The following is a 25287-nucleotide window of genomic DNA, read 5'->3' on the forward strand; positions in this document are numbered from 1 at the left end:
TATGATATCATGGCGATAGGACCCAAGTCTAAGCACAGAATGCATTTATGTTTCATATACACCTTATACACACATCCTGAACGTAATTTTAGACAATATTTTTTATAACTTTGTGCATTAAACAAAGTGTGTGTACATTCACACAATTCATTTATGATTCATATACACCTTATACACACAGCCTGAAGGTCATTTAATACAATTTTTTTAATAACTGTATAGTAAACAAAGTTTGTGTACATTGAGCCATCAGAAAACAAAGGTTTCACCATCTCACTCTCACTCAAAAAAGTCCGTATTTCGGAATATTCCGTATTTTGGAATATTTGGATATGGGATACTCAACCTGTATATATATATAAAATGTGTTATGGAAACCCCCCCTGATAAATCCTGAGTTTGCCCCTGATTGCGAATGAAAAGCCTCACTAGATCTTGTGTAAAACTGCATCGGCTGTTGTGAAAGTACGTCGCGCGTGCACATTGCACCGCATACGCATGCGCAGAAGTGCCGCTTTTTCACTTAATCGCTGCTCTGCAAACATTTTTATATAGCGATCAACTCGGAATGACCCCCTATATTCAAAAACAAGGAACATTGGAGCTAAGGGTTGGTCTATGGCTACACAGACTGAACATAGTAGTAGCGACTCAGACATCATGTTTTTGTACGTACAAGCTCTCAGCCGTCAGCAGATAAACACCCCGAAACCAGCGATGGCACGCCTACGTTTTCTCAACCACTCCTCATTAACACCTCCAAACGGTTACTTCCTGTCAATCATTTTGCAATGAAATCCTCATTGTTAGTGAGAGCACAGTCATAGGTGTGCGCAGGGGGGGTTCCTGGTGCGCACAGGCACCCCCTAATGTCTGGTTCCCCGATCTCACATGACTGATGCAGCGATCGCCAAGCAGGCTGATTACTGTCACCTCTGTCTACCCTGTCAGGACTGCATTACTGACCGGATGCCTGGGTTAATCAAGGATGCCACCGCCCACCCGCCACATGCCCACCTCTCTCCTTCTATGCTATGCCAACGTCAGACACTGAGGAGCAGCATGCAGCCAGCATTCCTCCTAGGAAGACAAATTCAAAACTGGCAGGCGGCCGGCAGCAGCATTGACACGTCATTCGTTTTTCCAGCAGCAGCAGTACTAGTCTGCGACTGTCAGTGTCAGTGAGTGACTGACTTGTAAGTAAGCTGCTGCTGCAGCTTGCAGGGGAAAGAGAGGGGTAGCCAGACCAGGCTGAGGAGGAGCAGTGTAATTGCAGTGAGTGCCATCAGGGGTGTTTGTTTGGTGCACACCACAACATCTGACAATGTATCTGCTTTATTAGGATTGGCACAAGGGTGGATATGTTATATTGCGTTGATGTCAATAGATGGTGCTAACACGCCTAAAAGGTGGTGCTAGACACACCCCTCCGATGGTGCACCCCCTAATAAAATGTGCTGCGCACGCCTATGAGCACAGTGGTACCTTTGCGCATACCTGGAAGTCTGCCAATAGTTGCTCCATTGTGTGAAAATCGGCCTTTGTGTACAAACATAACAGGTCCAAATTTCATGATTTTAGATGTTTTTAGCACTTGTAAAAGAAATCAAGAAACACTTGTTGATTTGCCACATCTCTAATAAAAAGGGACCCAAACATGTGGGCCACTGTGGCTGTAGGAATTATGGGCATCATTCAGAAATGGAGGCAGTGCATATTGCTCCTGCGTCTTTGCACCCCCCCCCCCCCCCCCCCCACCCACCAAATTTCCAGTATACAGCTACTCCTGTGTATAATTCCCACACGAGCCCTTGGGCTCCTGATCTATTTACCTCACGCATATCCTTGCTATAATGGGTGTATGGTGCATGGTGCACAACAGCCAATGGGTCAAGGGGGGATCTGTGACATTCACCTTGCAGCTTGATTGTACCTTGCTGTGTGCCTTCCCAAAAGATGGCCGTCCCTCCCACGCTGCATGGTGGGAGGGACGGAGTGAGGGAGGGGGCTGCTGCACACAGTTCCACCAAGCATTAATATGCTTCTGCATAGAATATGTGTGATCCTAAAAACAGAGCATAAAATAAAGTCTGAAATCAGTGAGAAATGATAAAAGTAGAATAACAAATGTAACTATCTACTCTAGTATTTAAAGAAAAAATAAACAAGAACATAACAGCTATAAATATAGTTAGAAAATGTATCTATTTAAATGTTTCTAAACATGTTAGATCACTGGTCACTTAGATGCTTGCAACTCCATGATGGGACATATTTATTTCTTATTGCACAACCTCAGTTATAAAGAGAAAGAATGGTATTTTCAAAGTCTATTTCATATTCTAGGCTTCCCCTTGGTAAGCAGAAATTCAAAAGCAGACATTCTTTAGCAACTGAAAGTACCACAGCTCCTGTAATCAGTGCAGTATTTCTGCAAACTGTCACAAATGCAGTAAGGATTTACGTGGTAATATACTTGCTGCAGACAGTGCTGGAATGAATAAAAAAAAAAAAAAAGCTGAGTTTCTATCTCAACACTAAGGAACTATTTATTATCAATCAAAAAAAAAATGGTGTAATTTTTAACCTTATTCACCAAGCATCTCCTTGGCAAAACCATGATGCAATGCAGGGAAGAGGGTATATATGAAATGAGGAAACAGATTTTTTCAATTATATTTGATAGTAGTGTAAATTAATTGATATATTATTATAGGCCGAGACAGAACTCTGGGAGGCAATGGAGTCAGCTGCCACCGGGCTACTCTCCTGAAGGGGGCACCACTCCTCAGGAATGCCACCACCAATAGTGGGGGACTGGAGTCCTGGCAGGCAGTTGCAGCCACTGGCAGACACGTATTACCACCCGCCCCCACCCTCATGCCCCCCATTGTCGTGGATTGGGGTCTTTTCTCAAAGGAGATTAGCACCAAAACTTCTGCTGTCTCCATAGGGTTTATTAGAGCTAGTACAGTCCGCGTTTCTAAAAGTAGGTGGCCGCGCGCAACTCTTATGTGCAATAAAAAGTGCTGTGCCTAACCTGCCAGTGGAACCCAGGCAAGACCCCCTGCCCCTGACTGCAGGAAGGAACTTCCAGATTTCTGAGGAACTCTATGACGTACCTGAGATATTGTAACCCTGGGAGGCCCACCAAGAGAACACCACACCGGGGGGTGGTTGGTATTAGGAGGGGATCCGGTCTGAAGATCAACAGCGTCTAGGTCGACAATGTTTAGGTCGACCACTATAGGTCGACAGTCACTAGGTCGACATGGATGGAAGGTCGACAGGGTTTCTAGGTCGACATGTGCTAGGTCGACAGGTCTAAAGGTCGACATGAGTTTTTCAAAAATTTTTTCTTTTTTTGAATTTTTTCATACTTAACGATCCACGTGGACTACGATTGGAACGGTAAAGTGTGCCGAGCGAAGCAGTAGCGGAGCGAGGGCACCATGCCCGAAGCATGGCGAGTGAAGCGAGCCATGCGAGGGGACGCGGTGCACTAATTTGGGATCCCGGTCACTCTACGAAGAAAACGACACACAAAAAAAAAAATCCTCATGTCGACCTTTAGACCTGTCGACCTAGCACATGTAGACCTAGAAACCCTGTCGACCTTCCATCCATGTTGACCTAGTGACAGTCGACCTATAGTGGTCGACCTAAACATTGTCGACCTAGGCACTGTCGATTTGATGAACCACACCCATTAGGAGGGGGAGACACTGACTCCTCCAGCCCGAACTTCTTCCCCTTCCTCCTCACTGCCCCCCCTTTTTTGGGTGTTGGTGTGTGTGTGTGTGCGTGTGTGTGTGTGTGCGTGTGTATGGAGAACAGGCTGGGTGTTGTGTGTGTATGGGACACAGGGTGGGTGTTGTTGTTTCTGTGTGTGGGTGTATGTATAGTATGTCTGTCTGTCTATCTATCTGTCTATCTATATATCGCTATCTGGGGGGGGGGGACACCAACATTTATCTTGCCTCCGGGCGACTGGGATAGACTTGCGCCACTGATTATAGCTATAGTGAAGTGAAGACATGGGGTGTTTTAACAGGGCAGAACTATCATGTGGACTGACGGGCATTTTAGAAAGAGACACACGTGCACCTGATGAAGGAAGTTTGTGTGTGTGTGTGGTTGGGGCTGGGGAGGAGGGGGGGGTTGACATAGCTAAACAATTTTTAGGAGATATAATAGCCAGAAGTGGGTTGAAGGCTTGAGGGGAAATGGGGAAAAGGGGTGGTCAGCAAATTGGTGGTGTTAGGAGTCATGAGGAACAGTGGTGTCAAGACCTAATTACATTACAGTTGCTCATTCTCAGTGGATATATGGATATACGCAGGAGATTTCAGCTTGTAAACCGCTAAAATGCTATTGCCTTAGAAATTATTGTTCCTTATGAAAACTTCTCCCACCAGCAGGTGACAGGAGTGCTAACCTACCATATATACCTGTGACGACCCAGGTTCTGGAGTGAATAAGGTCCTAGAAACCGGTTCCGGAGCCCGTTTTTTTGCTAACACCTTCAGAGGCCTGATTTTCTCCAGAATCTGGTAATCACCCATCATGTATATTTTTGCCTGGATGCTACATTATTTTATTAAAGTTGTGTATCACCATTACCTGGCTACTGCATTCTCCACATATTGCCAGTGTACCACTTTATTGTAGCGAATGCTATATTATATATTATATTTTATTTAAACCTTGATTAAATAAATTGTTACTTTGTGGAATCGCGCTATGTTCTGCTTTAAATGATGTTTACATATGGACCACTGACTGTGCATATGCTGTGAAAGAGACAAAGAAACACACAGAGGCGCCATATTGTGAAGGAAAGTAATTTAATTTATTTATCTATTAATTTATTGATTATCAATACTTCATAAAATTATTTACATTGGACTCTCCCCTGTATTACATGAGCACACCCACCTGATCCACATCCATTACATATAGTCTACTAGGGTTATTGAGTTATAACCAGGATCAAGAGGGAGCTGCTACTGTGCCTTTATTCCATACATCAGTGCCAAGGAATCTTTCCAACTACTGTTTTACGAATTCTCCCACCAGCTGAACCAAAAGCAGTGCGAAAATAAACGCATTAAAAATGGTGCATATAATATTGGGTTTCATATATTGCATCCAAAGCATTAAGTAGGAAATGGTGCACACAACATGAAGCCTTTTTACAGTATGTATCTAGGTTATACTTATCTATTTTTCAGGTTTTTCCTCCAGGAGAAGCCCAAAAGAGAGAATGCTGCTGACTGGAGGTGGGAGAGGGGTCAAGTGCTGCACGTCTTTAGGCCCCAGCCACTCATGGGAATGCCACGATTTGTGGCTTACTCGTGAGTGGGCTGGGTCAATATGATGTGACATATTGGCCCCACCCCCTCATGAGCGACCCTTAAATTGTGGCACTATCCTTACGGTAGTGCACACCTCCTAGATAAGTGTACAGGATGTGGGAGGACAGCCCACTCTTCCAGGGATACGGGGGACTGGCCGCAAAGTCGGATGTCTCCCGCAAGTTCCGGGAGAGTGACCCTGTTCAGCCAACCATATCTCAAGCCCAGGGCTGGTTATATTCAGGAGGGAGACCCCACGCAATTATTTTATTTTTATTTTTAACTATTTAAATACTTTACACAATGATGCCCTGCATGGTTCTCATTGATACGGCCGGGCTTCATTGTGTAATGTTCGGCAGTGACATAACAGGGAGGAGGTTCCTAGATGGTTATGGTCCCTACCTCTACTTACTCTTCCTTTACAAATAGATGCTTGACAGTTGTCTGGATTTTGGTAGAAATAATTCCACACATAAGAGGTGGCTTTTTTTGTCTTTTGCCCTGGCATGACAATGGGCTTTATCATATAATGAGCAACAACTGTTTCTACTGGTGCATGATTTACACAAACTACATCCTCGGCATCATCATCCTCATCATCATCATCATCATCATCATCATCACTGCAGTCTGACTGGCAGTGTCACAGAAAAATAATAGTATAGTACCAATATAGCACAAAAATAAATATATATATTTTTTTCAATTATATTTTTTTAGCTTTTATTTTGTTTACACTGGGGCAGAGCACTCCTAGATTGACAGAGCACTACTGGACGGACACAGCAGCCTCTTCATGGACAACAACGCAGCAGCCCTGGGGATGGACCACCTACAGTGTCACAATACGTGCATGATACACTGCAGTCTGAGCAGAAAAACATAAGTCGTCCATATTGCAATTAACCAATATGTACAGCTTATTTAACTATCTTATCACTAAAAATAACCACACGGACATAGGCTGCTTTGGTGTAAAGATCATAACTTGAAATATTAAAGGTATGACCCTGAGCTTGTATTTAATTTTTGGGGAGCAAAGAAGGACGCTACAAACACTCAGCTCCAGCCATATGATTCTAAAATAGGACATATTCTTTCTATTATGAACTGAAATCTTGGCAATGTGATGCCTCTAATGAAGCTGTATGGTACAGGGAAACACATTAGGCTTGCGTTCACTGAGCTTTGATGTACATTTTGACATTGCTGGAATTGTGCAATTACAAAATAAAAAACTTTTCCGGTTCCACTGAGGTCCTAAATAAAGGTTCTTCCGCACTTTCTGTACCTGTAAATTATTTCCTCACAGCTGTAGGAGAAACCTCGCCTATATCCAGGGCCGTAACTAAGGTGATGCAGATGGTGCTTTCCCCATGGCGCATTTGCCCTGTGGGTTCACCGTCCTTATCCACCCCGATTGACCGCCTTGGTACTGTATGTGTGGGACAGCCGTAAAACTGTCCATTGTATACATTACAGGAGGCAGCATCACTCCCCTGTGTGCTTGGCCCTGAGTGGCTGACACACACACACACACACACACACACACACACACACACACACACAAAATGTGTATGGGCTCTACCTGGCGTAATGTATATAAGGGGCTTTTCTGTGTCATAACATGTACTGTATAAGGGGTTTTAATGTAGCATAATGTGTATAAGGTGCTATTATGTGGTGTAATGTGTTTAAGGGGCTCTACTGTGGTGTAACGTGTATAAGGGATACTACTGTTTGGTGTAATGTGACTAACGTACATACTATGTGGTGTAATGTGACTAATGGACACTACTGTGCAGGGTAATGTGAATTGGTACTATTATATGGCCAGGCCACTTCCCAATGAAGCCATGCCCCTATATTTTTGACAAGCAACTTTGGCATGCTCTATCTCGATTTTGAGTATGGGGAAAGGGGCACCAATTCTTTTTCTGGCACAGAACCCCAAAATGTCTGGTTACACCTCTTCCTATATCTGACATTTATCTTTCGTATTTTCACCTCATATGGGCTACATCTCATTGAACTGGTTGTAGTGATAAAACCAATTTCATATTGGAATGGGCATAATTGAGAATGGTATAGCGCAAGCTGCTAGCGCTGGCCAGAGAGTGTTATGAAGGAGGAACCGAGGATGTGGGGGGCCCTGACTTTTTCATTTGTACTGGTCCCCACGATTTCTGATGGCAGCCCTGATAGGAAGTACTGTAACTCATGGGCAATGTAAGCTACAATTCATATGCATGCAGCCGCTCTAACTTCAATGGCAGCTGCAATTGTCCAGCTACAGATTGGTTTGTTTGAAATAGTTCCATTAAGCACCTTCACATGTGTCAATATAGTAATACAAGACAGCTTTCTGTGAATGATTTACTTCCTAGAAAACATATTTCTCTGACGTCCTAGTGGATGCTGGGAACTCCGTAAGGACCATGGGGGAATAGCGGCTCCGCAGGAGACAGGGCACATCTAAAGAAAGCTTTAGGATCACCTGGTGTGCACTGGCTCCTCCCCCTATGACCCTCCTCCAAGCCTCAGTTAGATTTTCTGTGCCCGACGAGAAGGGTGCACACTAGGGGCTCTCCTGAGCTCTTTGTGAAAGTTTTAGTTTAGGTTTATTATTTTCAGTGAGACCTGCTGGCAACAGGCTCACTGCATCGAGGGACTAAGGGGAGAAGAAGCGAACTCACCTGCGTGCAGAGTGGATTGGGCTTCTTAGGCTACTGGACATTAGCTCCAGAGGGACGATCACAGGTTCAGCCTGGATGGGTCACCGGAGCCGCGCCGCCGGCCCCCTTACAGAGCCAGAAGAGCGAAGAGGTCCGGAAAAATCGGCGGCAGAAGACTTTCCTGTCTTCAGATAAAGGTAGGCGCACAGCACCGCAGCTGTGCGCCATTGCTCTCAGCACACTTCACACTCCGGTCACTGAGGGTGCAGGGCGCTGGGGGGGCAGCGCCCTGAGACGCAATAAATCGATAGAAAACCTTTTATGGCTAAAATAAATGCATCACATATAACTCCTGGGCTATATGGATGCATTTAACCCCTGCCAAAACATACAAGAAAACGAATGATAAGGACGCCGAGAAAGGGGCGGAGCCTATCTCCTCAGCACACTGGCGCCATTTTCCCTCACAGCTCAGTTGGAGGGAAGCTCCCTGGCTCTCCCCTTCAGTCACTACACTACAGAAAGGGGTTAAAAAAGAGAGGGGGGCACAAATTAGGCGCAGTATAAACAATACAGCAGCTATAAAGGGAAAAACACTTATATAAGGTTATCCCTGTATATATATAGCGCTCTGGTGTGTGCTGGCAAACTCTCCCTCTGTCTCCCCAAAGGGCTAGTGGGGTCCTGTCCTCTATCAGAGCATTCCCTGTGTGTGTGCTGTGTGTCGGTACGTTTGTGTCGACATGTATGAGGAGAAAAATGATGAGGAGACGGAGTAGAGTGTCTGTAATAGTGTTGTCACCCCCTGGGGGGTCGACACCTGAGTGGATGTACTGTTGAAATTGCGTGACAGTGTCAGCTTTGTATAAAAGACAGTGGTTGACATGAGACAGCCGGCTACTCAGCTTGTGCATGTCCAGACGTCTCATACAGGGGCTCTAAAGCGCCCGTTACCTCAGATACAGACGCCGACACGGATACTGACTCCTGTGTCGACGGTGAAGAGACAACCGTGATTTCCAATAGGGCCACACATTGCATGATTGAGGCAATGGAAAAAGTTTACACTCTTCTGATAATATAAATACCACCAAAAAAAGGGGTATTATGTTTGGTGAGGAAAAACTTCCTGTAGTTTTCCTGAATCTGAGAAATAAAATGAGGTGTGTGATGATGCGTGGGTTTCCCCCCGATAACAATTGATAATTTCTAAAAAGTTATTGGCAGTATACCTTTTCCCGCCAGAGGTTAGGGTGCGTTGGGAAACACCCCCTAGGGGGGATAAGGCGCTCACACGCTTGTAAGAACAAGGGCTCTACCCTCTCTGGAGATGGCCGCCCTTAGGGATCCTGCTGATAGAAAGCAGGAGGGTGTCCTAAAATGTATTTACACACATACTGGTGTTATACTGCGACCAGCAATCGCCTCAGCCTGGATGTGCAGTGCTGGGTTGGCGTGGTCGGATTCCCTGACTGGAAATTTGATATCCTAGATAAGGACAGTATATTATTGCCTATAGAGCAATTAAAAGATGCATTTCTATATGTGCATGATGCACAGCGGAATATTTGCCGACTGGCATCAAGTATAAGTGCGTTGTCCAATTATACCAGTAAAGTGGTCAGGTGATGCGGATTCCAAACGGCATTTGGAAGTATTGCCTTAAAAAAAAAAAAAGGGAATGTACCCCAGGTCGCCTCTCAAAATAAGACGCCGTATTATCAGGCGCAGTCCTGGTTGGCAAGCGGACAAAAGGGTTCCTCTTTTCTGCTCGTGACAGAGGGAGAGGAAAATGGCTGCAGAGATCAGCCAGTTCCCAGGAACAGAAACCCTTTTCCGCCTCTGCCAAGCTCTCAGTATGACGCTAGGGCTTTACAAGTTCAGGCACGGTGGGGGCCCGTTCTCAATGAATTTCAGTGCGCAGTGGGCTCACTCGCAAGTAGACCCCTGGATCCTTCAGGTAATATTTCAGGGGTACAAATTGGAATTCGAGATGTATTCCCCTCGCCGTTTCCAAAAGTCTGTTTTACCGACGTCTCCCGCTGACAGGGAGGCAGTTTTGGAAGCCATTCACAAGCTGTATTCCCAGCAGGTGATAATTAAGGTACCCCTCCTGCAACAGGGAACGGGGTATTATTCCACACTATTGTGGTACCGAAGCCAGACGGCTCGGTGAGACCGATTTTAAAATCTAAAATCTAAAATCTTTGAACACTTACATACAGAGGTTCAAATTCAAAATTGAGTCACTCAGAGCAGTGATTGCAAACCTGGAAGAAGGGGACTACATGATGTCTCGGGACATCAAGGATGCTTACCTTCATGTCAAAATTTACCCTTCTCACCAAGGGTATCTCAGGTTATGGTACAGAACTGTCACTATCAGTTCAGACGCTGCCGTAGGGATGGTCCACGGCACCCCGGGTCTTTACTGAAGTAATGACCGTAATGATGATATTCCTTCGAAGGAAGGGAATTTTAGTTATCCTTTACTTGGACGATTCCCTGATAAGGGTGAGATCCAGGGAACAGTTGGAGATCGGTGTAGCACTACCTCAGGTAGTGTTGCGGCAGCACGATTGGATTCTCAATATTCCAAAATCGCAGCTGGTTCCGACGACTTGTCTTCTGTTCCTAGGGATGATCCTGGACACAGTCCAGAAAGAAGGTGTTTCTCCCGGAGGAGAAAGCCAGGGAGTTATCCGAGCTAGTCAGGAACCTCCTAAAACCGAACCAAGTCTCAGTGCATCAATGCACAAGGGTTCTGGGTAAAAATGGTGGCTTCCTACGAAGCAATCCCATTCGGCAGATTCCACGCAAGACTTTCCAGTGGAACCTACTGGACAAATGGTCCGGGTCGCATCTTCAGGTGCTTCAGCAGATAACCCGGTCACCAGGGACAAGGGTATCCCTCCTGTGGTGGTTGCAGAGTGCTCATCTTCTAGAGGGCCGCAGATTCGGCATGCGGGACTGGGTCCTGGTGGCCACGGATGCCAGCCTGCGAGGCTGGGGAGCAGTCACACAGGGAAGGAATATCCAGGGCTTAGGGTCAAGCCTGGAGACATCACTTCACATAAATGTCCTGAAGCTAAGGGCCATTTACAATGCTCTAAGCTTAGCAAGACCTCTGCTTCAAGGTCAGCCGGTGTTGATCCAGTCGGACAACATTACGGCAGTCACCCACGTAAACAGACAGGGTGCCACAAGAAGCAGGAGGGCAATGGCAGAAGCTGCAAGGATTCTTCGCGGGGCGAAAAACCATGTGATAGCACTGTCAGCAGTTTTCATTCCGGGAGTGGACAACTGGGAAGCAGTTTTCCTCAGCACGACCTCCACCCGGGAGAGTAAGGACTTCACCCAGAAGTCTTCCACATGATTATAAACCGTTGGGAAAAACTCGACAGGTATTGCGCCACGTCAAGGGACCCTCAGGCAATAGCTGTAGATGCTCTGGTAACACCGTGGGTGTACCAATCAGTGTATGGGTTCCCTCCTCTGCCTCTCATACCCAAGGTACTGAGATTGATAAGATGGAGAGGAGTAAGCACTATATTAGTGGCTCCGGATTGGCCAAGAAGGAATTGGTAACCGGAACTTCAAGAGATGCTCACGGAGGATCCGTAGCCTCTACCTCTAAGAAGGGTCCTGCTCCAGCAAGGACCTTGTCTGTTCCAAGACTTACCGCGGCTGCGTTGACGGCATGGCGGTTGAACGCCGAATCCTGAAGGAAAAAGGCATTCCGGATGAAGTCTTCCCTATCCTGATCAAAGCCAGGAAGGATGTAACCGCAAAACATTATCACCGCATTTGGCGAAAATATGTTGCGTGGTGCGAGGCCAGTAAGGCTCGACGGAGGAAATTCAACTGGGTCGATTCCTACATTTCCTGCAAACAGGAGTATCTATGGGCCTGAAATTGGGGTCCATTAAGGTTCAAATTTCGGCTCTGTCAATTTTCTTCCAAAAAAGAACTAGCTTCAGTCCCTGAAGTTCAGACATTTGTTAAAGGGGTACTGCATATACAGCCTCCTTTTGTGTCTTTAGTGGCACTTTTGGGATCTCCAGGTGGTTTTTGGGTTCCAAAAGTCACATTGGTTTGACACACTTAAATCTGTGGAGTTAAAATATCTCACAGAAAAAGTGGTCATGCTGTTGGCTCTGGCCTGGGCCAGGCGCGTGTCAGAATTGGTGGCTTTATCCTGTAAAAGCCCTTATCTGATTTTCCATTCGGACAGGGCGGAATTGAGGACTCGTCCTCAGTTTCTCCCTAGGGTGGTTTCAGCGTTCACCTGAACCAAACCTATTGTGGTGCCTGCGGCTACTAGGGACTTGGAGGACTCCAAGTTGCTAGACGTTGTCAGGACCCGGAAAATATATGTTTCCAGGACGGCTGGAGTCAGGAAATCTGACTCGCTGTTTATCCTCTATGCACCCAACTAGCTGGGTGCTCCTGCTTTTAAGCAGACTATTGCTCGTTGGATTTGTAGTACAATTCAGCTTGCACATTCTGTGGCAGGCCTGCCACAGCCAAAAATCTGTAAATGCCCACTCCACAAGGAAGGTGGGCTCATCTTGGGCAGCTGCCCGAGGGGTCTCGGCTTTACAACTTTGCCGAGCAGTTACTTGGTCAGGAGCAAATACGTTTGTAAAATTCTACAAATTTGTTACCCTGGCTGAGGAGGACCGGGAGTTCTCTCATTGGGGGCTGCAGAGTCATCCGCACTCTCCCGCCCGTTTGGGAGCTTTGGTATAATCCCCATGGTCCTTACGGAGTTCCCAGCATCCACTAGGACGTCAGAGAAAATAAGAATTTACTTACCGATAATTCTATTTCTCGTAGTCCGTAGTGGATGCTGGGCGCCCATCCCAAGTGCGGATTGTCTGCAATACTGGTACATAATTATTGTTACCAAAAAATTCGGGTTATTGCTGTAGTGAGCCATCTTTTCGAGAGGCTTCTCTATTATCATGCTGTTAACTGGGTTCAGATCACAAGTTGTACAGTGTGATTGGTGTGGCTGGTATGAGTCTTACCCGGGATTCAAAATCCTTCCTTATTGTGTACGCTCGTCCGGGCACAGTATCCTAACTGAGGCTTGGAGGAGGGTCATAGGGGGAGGAGCCAGTGCACACCAGGTGATCCTAAAGCTTTCTTTAGATGTGCCCTGTCTCCTGCGGAGCCGCTATTCCCCCATGGTCCTTACGGAGTTCCCAGCATCCACTACGGACTACGAGAAATAGAATTATCGGTAAGTAAATTCTTATTTTTTTTCAAAACATTTTTTATTTCACGTTATTTACACCAAGGCAAGTAAATGCCTGATAAACAAATACCTACCACAAGCATGGTAAACAAATAGAGCAAAGAGCATTCTACTGTGCTGTTTCGTCTAAGCTTATGCGGTAGAGATGAGCGGGTTCGGTTTCTCTGAATCCGAACCCGCCCGAACTTCATGTTTTTTTACACGGGTCCGAGCGACTCGGATCTTCCCGCCTTGCTCGGTTAACCCGAGCGCGCCCGAACGTCATCATCACGCTGTCGGATTCTCGCGAGGCTCGGATTCTATCGCGAGACTCGGATTCTATATAAGGAGCCGCGCGTCGCGGCCATTTTCACACGTGCATTGAGATTGATAGGGAGAGGACGTGGCTGGCGTCCTCTCCGTTTAGAAATTAAAATAGATAGGAGAGTGAGAGTGAGACACTTCATTTACTTACTGGAGCTTAGGAGGAGTTATACTAGTGACTGATGACCAGTGACCTGACCACCAGTGCAGTTTTATAATTTATTATTATTTAATAATCCGTTCTGTTCTTGTTCTCTGCCTGAAAAAAACGATACACAGTGACTCAGTCACACTCACATACCATATCTGTGCTCAGCCCAGTGTGCTGCATCATCTATGTATAATATCTGACTGTGCTCACACAGCTTAATTGTGGGGGAGACTGGGGAGCAGTTATAGGTTATAGCAGGAGCCAGGAGTACATATTAAACAGTGCACACTTTTGCTGCCAGAGTGCCACTGCCAGTGTGACTGACCACTGACCACTGTGACCAGTGACCTGACCACACTGACCACCAGTATAGTATATTGTGATTGAATGTCTGCCTGAAAAAGTACACTCGTCGTGTGACTTGTGTGGTTTTTTTTTTTTCTATAAAAATTAAAAAACTCATTCTGCTGACAGACAGTGTCCACTCCAGCAGGTCCGTCATTATATAATATATACCTGTCCGGCTGCAGTAGTGATATATATATATTTTTTATATCATTATTTATCATCCAGTCTACTAGCAGCAGACACAGTACGGTAGTTCACGGCTGTAGCTACCGCTGTGTCGGCACTCCATCCATAATTGTATACCACCTACCCGTGGTTTTTTTTTTCTTTCTTCTTTATACATACTACATCTCATTATCATCCAGTCTATATTAGCAGCAGACACAGTACAGTACGGTAGTCCACGGCTGTAGCTACCTCTGTGTCGGCACTCGGCAGTCCATCCATAATTGTATACCACCTACCCGTGTTTTTTTTTTCTTTCTTCTTTATACATACTACATCTCATTATCAACCAGTCTATATTAGCAGCAGACACAGTACGGTAGTTCACGGCTGTAGCTACCTCTGTGTCGGCACTCGGCAGTCCATCCATAATTGTATACCACCTACCCGTGGTTTTTTTTTCTTTCTTCTTTATACATACTACATCTCATTATCATCCAGTCTATATTAGCAGCAGACACAGTACAGTACGGTAGTCCACGGCTGTAGCTACCTCTGTGTCGGCACTCGGCACTCGGCAGTCCATCCATAATTGTATACCACCTACCCGTGGTTTTTTTTTTCTTTCTTCTTTATACATACTACATCTCATTATCAACCAGTCTATATTAGCAGCAGACACAGTACAGTACGGTAGTCCACGGCTGTAGCTACCTCTGTGTCGGCACTCGGCAGTCCATCCATAATTGTATACCACCTACCCGTGGTTTTTTTCTTTCTTTCTTCTTTATACATACTACATCTCATTATCATCCAGTCTATATTAGCAGCAGACACAGTACAGTACGGTAGTCCACGGCTGTAGCTACCTCTGTGTCGGCACTCGGCAGTCCATCCATAATTGTATACCACCTACCCGTGGTTTTTTTTTCTTTCTTCTTTATACATACTACATCTCATTATCATCCAGTCTATATTAGCAGCAGACACAGTACAGTACGGTAGTCCACGGCTGTAGCTACCTCTGTGTCGGCACTCGGCAGTCCATCCATAATTGTATACCACCTACCCGTGGTTTTTTTTTTCTTTCTTCTTTATACATACTACATCTCATTATCATCCAGTCTATATTAGCAGCAGACACAGTACAGTACGGTAGTCCACGGCTGTAGCTACCTCTGTGTCGGCACTCGGCAGTCCATCCATAATTGTATACCACCTACCCGTGGTTTTTTTTTCTTTCTTCTTTATACATACTACATCTCATTATCATCCAGTCTATATTAGCAGCAGACACAGTACAGTACGGTAGTCCACGGCTGTAGCTACCTCTGTGTCGGCACTCGGCAGTCCATCCATAATTGTATACCACCTACCCGTGGTTTTTTTTTTCTTCTTTATACATACTACATCTCATTATCAACCAGTCTATATTAGCAGCAGACACAGTACAGTACGGTAGTCCACGGCTGTAGCTACCTCTGTGTCGGCACTCGGCAGTCCATCCATAATTGTATACCACCTACCCGTGGTTTTTTTTTTCTTTCTTCTTTATACATACTACATCTCATTATCATCCAGTCTATATTAGCAGCAGACACAGTACAGTACGGTAGTCCACGGCTGTAGCTACCTCTGTGTCGGCACTCGGCAGTCCATCCATAATTGTATACCACCTACCTGTGGTTTTTTTTTTCTTTCTTCTTTATACATACTACATCTCATTATCATCCAGTCTATATTAGCAGCAGACACAGTACAGTACGGTAGTCCACGGCTGTAGCTACCTCTGTGTCGGCACTCGGCAGTCCATCCATAATTGTATACCACCTACCCGTGTTTTTTTTTCTTTCTTCTTTATACATACTACATCTCATTATCATCCAGTCTATATTAGCAGCAGACACAGTACAGTACGGTAGTCCACGGCTGTAGCTACCTCTGTGTCGGCACTCGGCAGTCCATCCATAATTGTATACCACCTACCCGTGGTTTTTTTTTTCTTTCTTCTTTATACATACTACATCTCATTATCAACCAGTCTATATTAGCAGCAGACACAGTACGGTAGTTCACGGCTGTAGCTACCTCTGTGTCGGCACTCGGCAGTCCATCCATAATTGTATACCACCTACCCGTGGTTTTTTTCTTCTTTCTTCTTTATACATACATACTACATCTCATTATCATCCAGTCTATATTAGCAGCAGACACAGTACAGTACGGTAGTCCACGGCTGTAGCTACCTCTGTGTCGGCACTCGGCAGTCCATCCATAATTGTATACCACCTACCCGTGGTTTTTTTTTTCTTCTTTATACATACTACATCTCATTATCATCCAGTCTATATTAGCAGCAGACACAGTACAGTACGGTAGTCCACGGCTGTAGCTACCTCTGTGTCGGCACTCGGCAGTCCATCCATAATTGTATACCACCTACCCGTGGTTTTTTTTTTCTTTCTTCTTTATACATACTACATCTCATTATCATCCAGTCTATATTAGCAGCAGACACAGTACAGTACGGTAGTCCACGGCTGTAGCTACCTCTGTGTCGGCACTCGGCAGTCCATCCATAATTGTATACCACCTACCCGTGTTTTTTTTTTCTTTCTTCTTTATACATACTACATCTCATTATCAACCAGTCTATATTAGCAGCAGACACAGTACGGTAGTTCACGGCTGTAGCTACCTCTGTGTCGGCACTCGGCAGTCCATCCATAATTGTATACCACCTACCCGTGGTTTTTTTTTTCTTTCTTCTTTATACATACATACTACATCTCATTATCATCCAGTCTATATTAGCAGCAGACACAGTACAGTACGGTAGTCCACGGCTGTAGCTACCTCTGTGTCGGCACTCGGCAGTCCATCCATAATTGTATACCACCTACCCGTGGTTTTTTTTTCTTTCTTCTTTATACATACTACATCTCATTATCATCCAGTCTATATTAGCAGCAGACACAGTACAGTACGGTAGTCCACGGCTGTAGCTACCTCTGTGTCGGCACTCGGCAGTCCATCCATAAGTATACTAGTATCCATCCATCTCCATTGTTTACCTGAGGTGCCTTTTAGTTGTGCCTATTAAAATATGGAGAACAAAAATGTTGAGGTTCCAAAATTAGGGAAAGATCAAGATCCACTTCCACCTCCTCGTGCTGAAGCTGCTGCCACTAGTCATGGCCGAGACGATGAAATGCCAGCAACGTCGTCTGCCAAGGCCGATGCCCAATGTCATAGTACAGAGCATGTCAAATCCAAAACACCAAATATCAGTAAAAAAAGGACTCCAAAACCTAAAATAAAATTGTCGGAGGAGAAGCGTAAACTTGCCAATATGCCATTTACCACACGGAGTGGCAAGGAACGGCTGAGGCCCTGGCCTATGTTCATGGCTAGTGGTTCAGCTTCACATGAGGATGGAAGCACTCAGCCTCTCGCTAGAAAACTGAAAAGACTCAAGCTGGCAAAAGCACCGCAAAGAACTGTGCGTTCTTCGAAATCCCAAATCCACAAGGAGAGTCCAATTGTGACGGTTTGCGATGCCTGACCTTCCCAACACTGGACGTGAAGAGCATGCGCCTTCCACCATTTGCACGCCCCCTGCAAGTGCTGGAAGGAGCACCCGCAGTCCAGTTCCTGATAGTCAGATTGAAGATGTCAGTGTTGAAGTACACCAGGATGAGGAGGATATGGGTGTTGCTGGCGCTGGGGAGGAAATTGACCAGGAGGATTCTGATGGTGAGGTGGTTTGTTTAAGTCAGGCACCCGGGGAGACACCTGTTGTCCGTGGGAGGAATATGGCCGTTGACATGCCTGGTGAAAATACCAAAAAAATCAGCTCTTCAGTGTGGAGGTATTTCAACAGAAAAGCGGACAACAGGTGTCAAGCCGTGTGTTGCCTTTGTCAAGCTGTAATAAGTAGGGGTAAGGACGTTAACCACCTCGGAACATCCTCCCTTATACGTCACCTGCAGCGCATTCATAATAAGTCAGTGACAAGTTCAAAAACTTTGGGCGACAGCGGAAGCAGTCCACTGACCAGTAAATCCCTTCCTCTTGTAACCAAGCTCACGCAAACCACCCCACCAACTCCCTCAGTGTCAATTTCCTCCTTCCCCAGGAATGCCAATAGTCCTGCAGGCCATGTCACTGGCAATTCTGACGAGTCCTCTCCTGCCTGGGATTCCTCCGATGCATCCTTGCGTGTAACGCCTACTGCTGCTGGTGCTGCTGTTGTTGCTGCTGGGAGTCGATGGTCATCCCAGAGGGGAAGTCGTAAGCCCACTTGTACTACTTCCAGTAAGCAATTGACTGTCCAACAGTCCTTTGCGAGGAAGATGAAATATCACAGCAGTCATCCTGCTGCAAAGCAGATAACTGAGGCCTTGACAACTATGTTGGTGTTAGACGTGCGTCCGGTATCCGCCGTTAGTTCACAGGGAACTAGACAATTTATTGAGGCAGTGTGCCCCCGTTACCAAATACCATCTAGGTTCCACTTCTCTAGGCAGGCGATACCGAGAATGTACACGGACGTCAGAAAAAGACTCACCAGTGTCCTAAAAAATGCAGTTGTACCCAATGTCCACTTAACCACGGACATGTGGACAAGTGGAGCAGGGCAGGGTCAGGACTATATGACTGTGACAGCCCACTGGGTAGATGTATGGACTCCCGCCGCAAGAACAGCAGCGGCGGCACCAGTAGCAGCATCTCGCAAACGCCAACTCTTTCCTAGGCAGGCTACGCTTTGTATCACCGCTTTCCAGAATACGCACACAGCTGAAAACCTCTTACGGCAACTGAGGAAGATCATCGCGGAATGGCTTACCCCAATTGGACTCTCCTGTGGATTTGTGGCATCGGACAACGCCAGCAATATTGTGTGTGCATTAAATATGGGCAAATTCCAGCACGTCCCATGTTTTGCACATACCTTGAATTTGGTGGTGCAGAATTTTTTAAAAAACGACAGGGGCGTGCAAGAGATGCTGTCGGTGGCCAGAAGAATTGCGGGACACTTTTGGCGTACAGGCACCACGTACAGAAGACTGGAGCACCACCAAAAACTACTGAACCTGCCCTGCCATCATCTGAAGCAAGAAGTGGTAACGAGGTGGAATTCAACCCTCTATATGCTTCAGAGGTTGGAGGAGCAGCAAAAGGCCATTCAAGCCTATACAATTGAGCACGATATAGGAGGTGGAATGCACCTGTCTCAAGTGCAGTGGAGAATGATTTCAACATTGTGCAAGGTTCTGATGCCCTTTGAACTTGCCACACGTGAAGTCGGTTCAGACACTGCCATCCTGAGTCAGGTCATTCCCCTCATCAGGCTTTTGCAGAAGAAGCTGGAGACATTGAAGAAGGAGCTAACACGGAGCGATTCCGCTAGGCATGTGGGACTTGTGGATGGAGCCCTTAATTCGCTTAACAAGGATTCACGGGTGGTCAATCTGTTGAAATCAGAGCACTACATTTTGGCCACCGTGCTCGATCCTAGATTTAAAGCCTACCTTGGATCTCTCTTTGCGGCAGACACAAGTCTGCTGGGGTTGAAAGACCTGCTGGTGAGAAAATTGTCAAGTCAAGCGGAACGCGACCTGTCAACATCTCCTCCTTCACATTCTCCCGCAACTGGGGGTGCGAGGAAAAGGCTCAGAATTCCGAGCCCACCCGCTGGCGGTGATGCAGGGCAGTCTGGAGCGACTGCTGATGCTGACATCTGGTCCGGACTGAAGGACCTGACAACGATTACGGACATGTCGTCTACTGTCACTGCATATGATTCTCTCACCATTGAAAGAATGGTGGAGGATTATATGAGTGACCGCATCCAAGTAGGCACGTCACACAGTCCGTACTTATACTGGCAGGAAAAAGAGGCAATTTGGAGGCCCTTGCACAAACTGGCTTTATTCTACCTAAGTTGCCCTCCCACAAGTGTGTACTCCGAAAGAGTGTTTAGTGCCGCCGCTCACCTTGTCAGCAATCGGCGTACGAGGTTACATCCAGAAAATGTGGAGAAGATGATGTTCATTAAAATGAATTATAATCAATTCCTCCGTGGAGACATTGACCAGCAGCAATTGCCTCCACAAAGTACACAGGGAGCTGAGATGGTGGATTCCAGTGGGGACGAATTGATAATCTGTGAGGAGGGGGATGTACACGGTGATATATCGGAGGATGATGATGAGGTGGACATCTTGCCTCTGTAGAGCCAGTTTGTGCAAGGAGAGATTAATTGCTTCTTTTTTGGTGGGGGTCCAAACCAACCCGTCATTTCAGTCACAGTCGTGTGGCAGACCCTGTCACTGAAATGATGGGTTGGTTAAAGTGTGCATGTCCTGTTTATACAACATAAGGGTGGGTGGGAGGGCCCAAGGACAATTCCATCTTGCACCTCTTTTTTCTTTAATTTTTCTTTGCGTCATGTGCTGTTTGGGGAGGGTTTTTTGGAAGGGACATCCTGCGTGACACTGCAGTGCCACTCCTAGATGGGCCCGGTGTTTGTGTCGGCCACTAGGGTCGCTTATCTTACTCACACAGCTACCTCATTGCGCCTCTTTTTTTCTTTGCGTCATGTGCTGTTTGGGGAGGGTTTTTTGGAAGGGACATCCTGCGTGACACTGCAGTGACACTCCTAGATGGGCCCGGTGTTTGTGTCGGCCACTAGGGTCGCTTATCTTACTCACACAGCTACCTCATTGCGCCTCTTTTTTTCTTTGCGTCATGTGCTGTTTGGGGAGGGTTTTTTGGAAGGGACATCCTGCGTGACACTGCAGTGACACTCCTAGATGGGCCCGGTGTTTGTGTCGGCCACTAGGGTCGCTTATCTTACTCACACAGCTACCTCATTGCGCCTCTTTTTTTCTTTGCGTCATGTGCTGTTTGGGGAGGGTTTTTTGGAAGGGACATCCTGCGTGACACTGCAGTGACACTCCTAGATGGGCCCGGTGTTTGTGTCGGCCACTAGGGTCGCTTATCTTACTCACACAGCTACCTCATTGCGCCTCTTTTTTTCTTTGCGTCATGTGCTGTTTGGGGAGGGTTTTTTGGAAGGGACATCCTGCGTGACACTGCAGTGCCACTCCTAGATGGGCCCGGTGTTTGTGTCGGCCACTAGGGTCGCTTAGCTTAGTCATCCAGCGACCTAGGTGCAAATTTTAGGACTAAAAATAATATTGTGAGGTGTGAGGTATTCAGAATAGACTGAAAATGAGTGTAAATTATGGTTTTTGAGGTTAATAATACTTTGGGATCAAAATGACCCCCAAATTCTATGATTTAAGCTGTTTTTTAGTGTTTTAAAAAAAAAACACCCGAATCCAAAACACACCCGAATCCGACAAAAAAAATTCGGTGAGGTTTTGCCAAAACGCGGTCGAACCCAAAACACGGCCGCGGAACCGAACCCAAAACCAAAACACAAAACCCGAAAAATTTCCGGCGCTCATCTCTATTATGCGGACAATGTTGCTGATGGCATTGGACAGTAGCCAGTGGGAGCAAGACAAGTGCAAAATACTATTTGCTATGGAAACTCTATTTCCTCCCTCTGAGCAGGAAGTGAGCGGTGTGTAGGGGACAAAGGCAAGTAATAGCACAGTAAGGCAAGTGGAGGAGTGGGAGTATGACCCTCTACCTGATGTAAGGATGCCATGTTACATCCATGTGGAGCAGAACAGCAGGTGAGGAGACTGACACACAGGGTCAGACTGGCCCACAGGGGTACAGGGGAGACCATTGGTGGCCTCACTACCTGGGGCCCCAACCCCTACTTTATAGATCAGCTTCCAGATTGTGCACTTAAATTATACATTATACATGTTACATTATACAGTAGAGGACTATGGTGTATTTTCTACAGTGCATTGCTGATATTTCTCTAACGTCCTAGTGGATGCTGGGGACTCCGTAAGGACCATGGGGATTAGCGGCTCCGCAGGAGACTGGGCACAACTATAAAGAAAGCTTTAGACTACTGGTGTGCACTGGCTCCTCCCACTAAGACCCTCCTCCAGACTTCAGTTAGATTCTTGTGCCCGGCTGAGCTGGATGCACACTAGGGGCTCTCCTGAGCTCCTAGAAAGAAAGTATATTTAGGTTTTTTATTTTACAGTGAGATTTGCTGGCAACAGACTCACTGCAGCGAGGGACTAAGGGGAGAAGAAGCGAACCTACCTAACAGGTGGTAGTTTGGGCTTCTTAGGCTACTGGACACCATTAGCTCCAGAGGGATCGACCGCAGGACCCGACCTTGGTGTTCGTTCCCGGAGCCGCGCCGCCGTCCCCCTTACAGAGCCAGAAGCAACGAAGAGGTCCGGAAAATCGGCGGCAGAAGACTTCGGTCTTCACCAAGGTAGCGCACAGCACTGCAGCTGTGCGCCATTGCTCCTCATGTACACCTCACACTCCGGTCACTGATGGGTGCAGGGCGCTGGGGGGGGGGCGCCCTGAGGGCAATATATGACACCTTGGCTGGCAAATCTACATCATATATAGTCCTAGAGGCTATATAGATGTAAAATTACCCCTGCCAGTATTCCAGAAAAAGCGGGAGAAAGTCCGTCAAAAAAGGGGCTGGGCTATCTCCCTCAGCACACTGGCGCTATTTTTCCCTCACAGTTCCGCTGGAAGGAAGCTCCCTGGCTCTCCCCTGCAGTCTGAACACTACAGAAGGGTAAAAAAGAGAGGGGGGGCACTAAATTTAGGCGCAGTATAGATATATATATTTGATATATATAAAAAAGCAGCTATAAGGGAAAACACTCATTTATAGTGGGATCCCTGTGTTATATAGCGCTCTGGTGTGTGCTGGCATACTCTCTCTCTGTCTCCCCAAAGGGCTTTGTGGGGTCCTGTCCTCTGTCAGAGCATTCCCTGTGTGTTTGCGGTGTGTCGGTACGGCTGTGTCGACATGTTTGATGAGGAGGCTTATGTGGAGGCGGAGCAAATGCCTGTAAACGTGATGTCACCCCCTGCGGGGTCGACACCTGAGTGGATGGTGCTGTGGAAGGAATTACGCAACAGTGTCGACTCCTTGCATAAAAGGTTTGACGACATACCTAATGTGGGACAGCCGGCTTCTCAGCTTGTGCCTGCCCAGGCGTCTCAAAAGTCATCAGGGGCTCTAAAACGCCCGCTACCTCAGATGACAGACACAGATGTCGACACGGATACTGACTCCAGTGTCGATGACGATGAGACTAATGTAACTTCCAGTAGGGCCACACGTTACATGATTGAGGCAATGAAAAATGTGTTGCACATTTCTGATGTAACCCCTGGTACCACAAAAAAGGGTATTATGTTTGGAGAGAAAAAACTACCAGTAGCTTTTCCTCCATCTGAAGAGTTAAATGAAGTGTGTGAAGAAGCGTGGGCTTTCCCTGATAAAAAGCTGGCAATTTCTAAGAGGTTACTAATGGCGTACCCTTTCCCGCCAGAGGATAGGTCACGCTGGGAAACATCCCCTAGGGTGGATAAAGCGCTCACACGCTTGTCAAAGAAGGTGGCACTACCGTCTCCGGATACGGCCGCCCTGAAGGAATCTGCTGATAGAAAGCAGGAGGCTATCCTGAAATCTATATATACACACACAGGTGTTATACTGAGACCAGCTATTGCGTCAGCCTGGATGTGCAGTGCTGCTGCTGCGTGGTCAGATTCCCTGTCAGAAAATATAGATACCCTAGACAGGGACACTATATTGCTAAACGTAGAGCATATAAAAGACGCACTTTTATACATGAGGGATGCACAGAAGGATATTTGCCGGCTGGCATCCAAAATTAGTGCAATGTCCATTTCTGCCAGGAGAGGGTTATGGACTCGGCAGTGGACAGGAGATGCAGATTCCAAACGACACATGGAAGTTCTGCCTTATAAGGGTGAGGAGTTGTTCGGGGATGGTCTCTCGGACCTCGTTTCCACAGCAACAGCTGGGAAGTCTACATTTTTACCCCATGTTCCCTCACAACCAAAGAAAGCACCGTATTATCAGGTACAGTCCTTTCGGCCCAATAGGGGCAAGCGGGTTAAAGGCGCGTCCTTTCTGCCCAGAGGCAGAGGTAGGGGAAAGAAGCTGCAGCATACAGCCAGTTCCCAGGAGCAAAAGTCCTCCCCCGCTTCCTCTAAGTCCACAGCATGACGCTGGGGCTTCACAGGCGGAGCCAGGTACGGTGGGGGCCCGTCTCAAATATTTCAGCAATCAGTGGGCTCGCTCACGGGTGGATCCCTGGATTTTTCAGATAGTATCTCAGGGGTACAAGCTGGAATTCGAGACGTCTCCCCCCCGCCGTTTCCTCAAATCTGCTTTGCCAACCACTCCCTCAGGCAGGGAGGCAGTGTTACAGGCAATTCACAAGCTGTATTCAGAACAGGTGATAGTAAAGGTACCCCTACTTCAACAAGGACGGGGTTACTATTCCACAATGTTTGTGGTACCGAAACCGGACGGTTCGGTGAGACCCATTTTAAATTTGAAATCCTTGAACACATATATAAAAAAAAAATTCAAGTTCAAGATGGAATCGCTCAGGGCGGTTATTGCAAGCCTGGACGAGGGAGATTACATGGTATCACTGGACATCAAGGATGCTTACCTGCATGTCCCCATTTACCATCCTCACCAGGAGTACCTCAGATTTGTGGTACAGGATTGTCATTACCAATTCCAGACGTTGCCGTTCGGTCTATCCACGGCTCCGAGGGTCTTTACCAAGGTAATGGCCGAAATGATGATACTCCTTCGAAAGAAGGGGGTTTTAATTATCCCGTACTTGGACGATCTCCTGATAAAGGCGAGGTCCAGAGAGCAGTTGTTGGTCGGGGTAGCACTATCTCGGGAGGTGCTACTACAGCACGGCTGGATTCTAAACATTCCAAAGTCACAGCTGGTCCCTACGACACGTCTACTGTTCCTGGGGATGGTTCTGGACACAGAACAGAAAAAAGTGTTTCTCCCGGAGGAGAAGGCCAAGGAGCTGTCATCTCTAG

The 25287-nt window shown here is 46.7% G+C and overlaps 1 long non-coding RNA gene across 1 annotated transcript in view; it reads left to right on the plus strand.

The window, feature by feature from the left end:
• LOC135040777 (uncharacterized) overlaps nucleotides 1-25287 on the plus strand; it is a 49999-nt gene that overhangs the window by 21311 nt on the left and 3401 nt on the right. Inside the window, exon 2 of the long non-coding RNA XR_010234609.1 lies at nucleotides 4419-4553. This is a non-coding gene — a long non-coding RNA (uncharacterized LOC135040777). The remainder of the gene's footprint in view (nucleotides 1-4418; nucleotides 4554-25287) is intronic.

Source organism: Pseudophryne corroboree, chromosome 2 (assembly GCF_028390025.1).
Source record: "Pseudophryne corroboree isolate aPseCor3 chromosome 2, aPseCor3.hap2, whole genome shotgun sequence".
Taxonomy (NCBI): Eukaryota; Metazoa; Chordata; class Amphibia; order Anura; family Myobatrachidae; genus Pseudophryne; species Pseudophryne corroboree.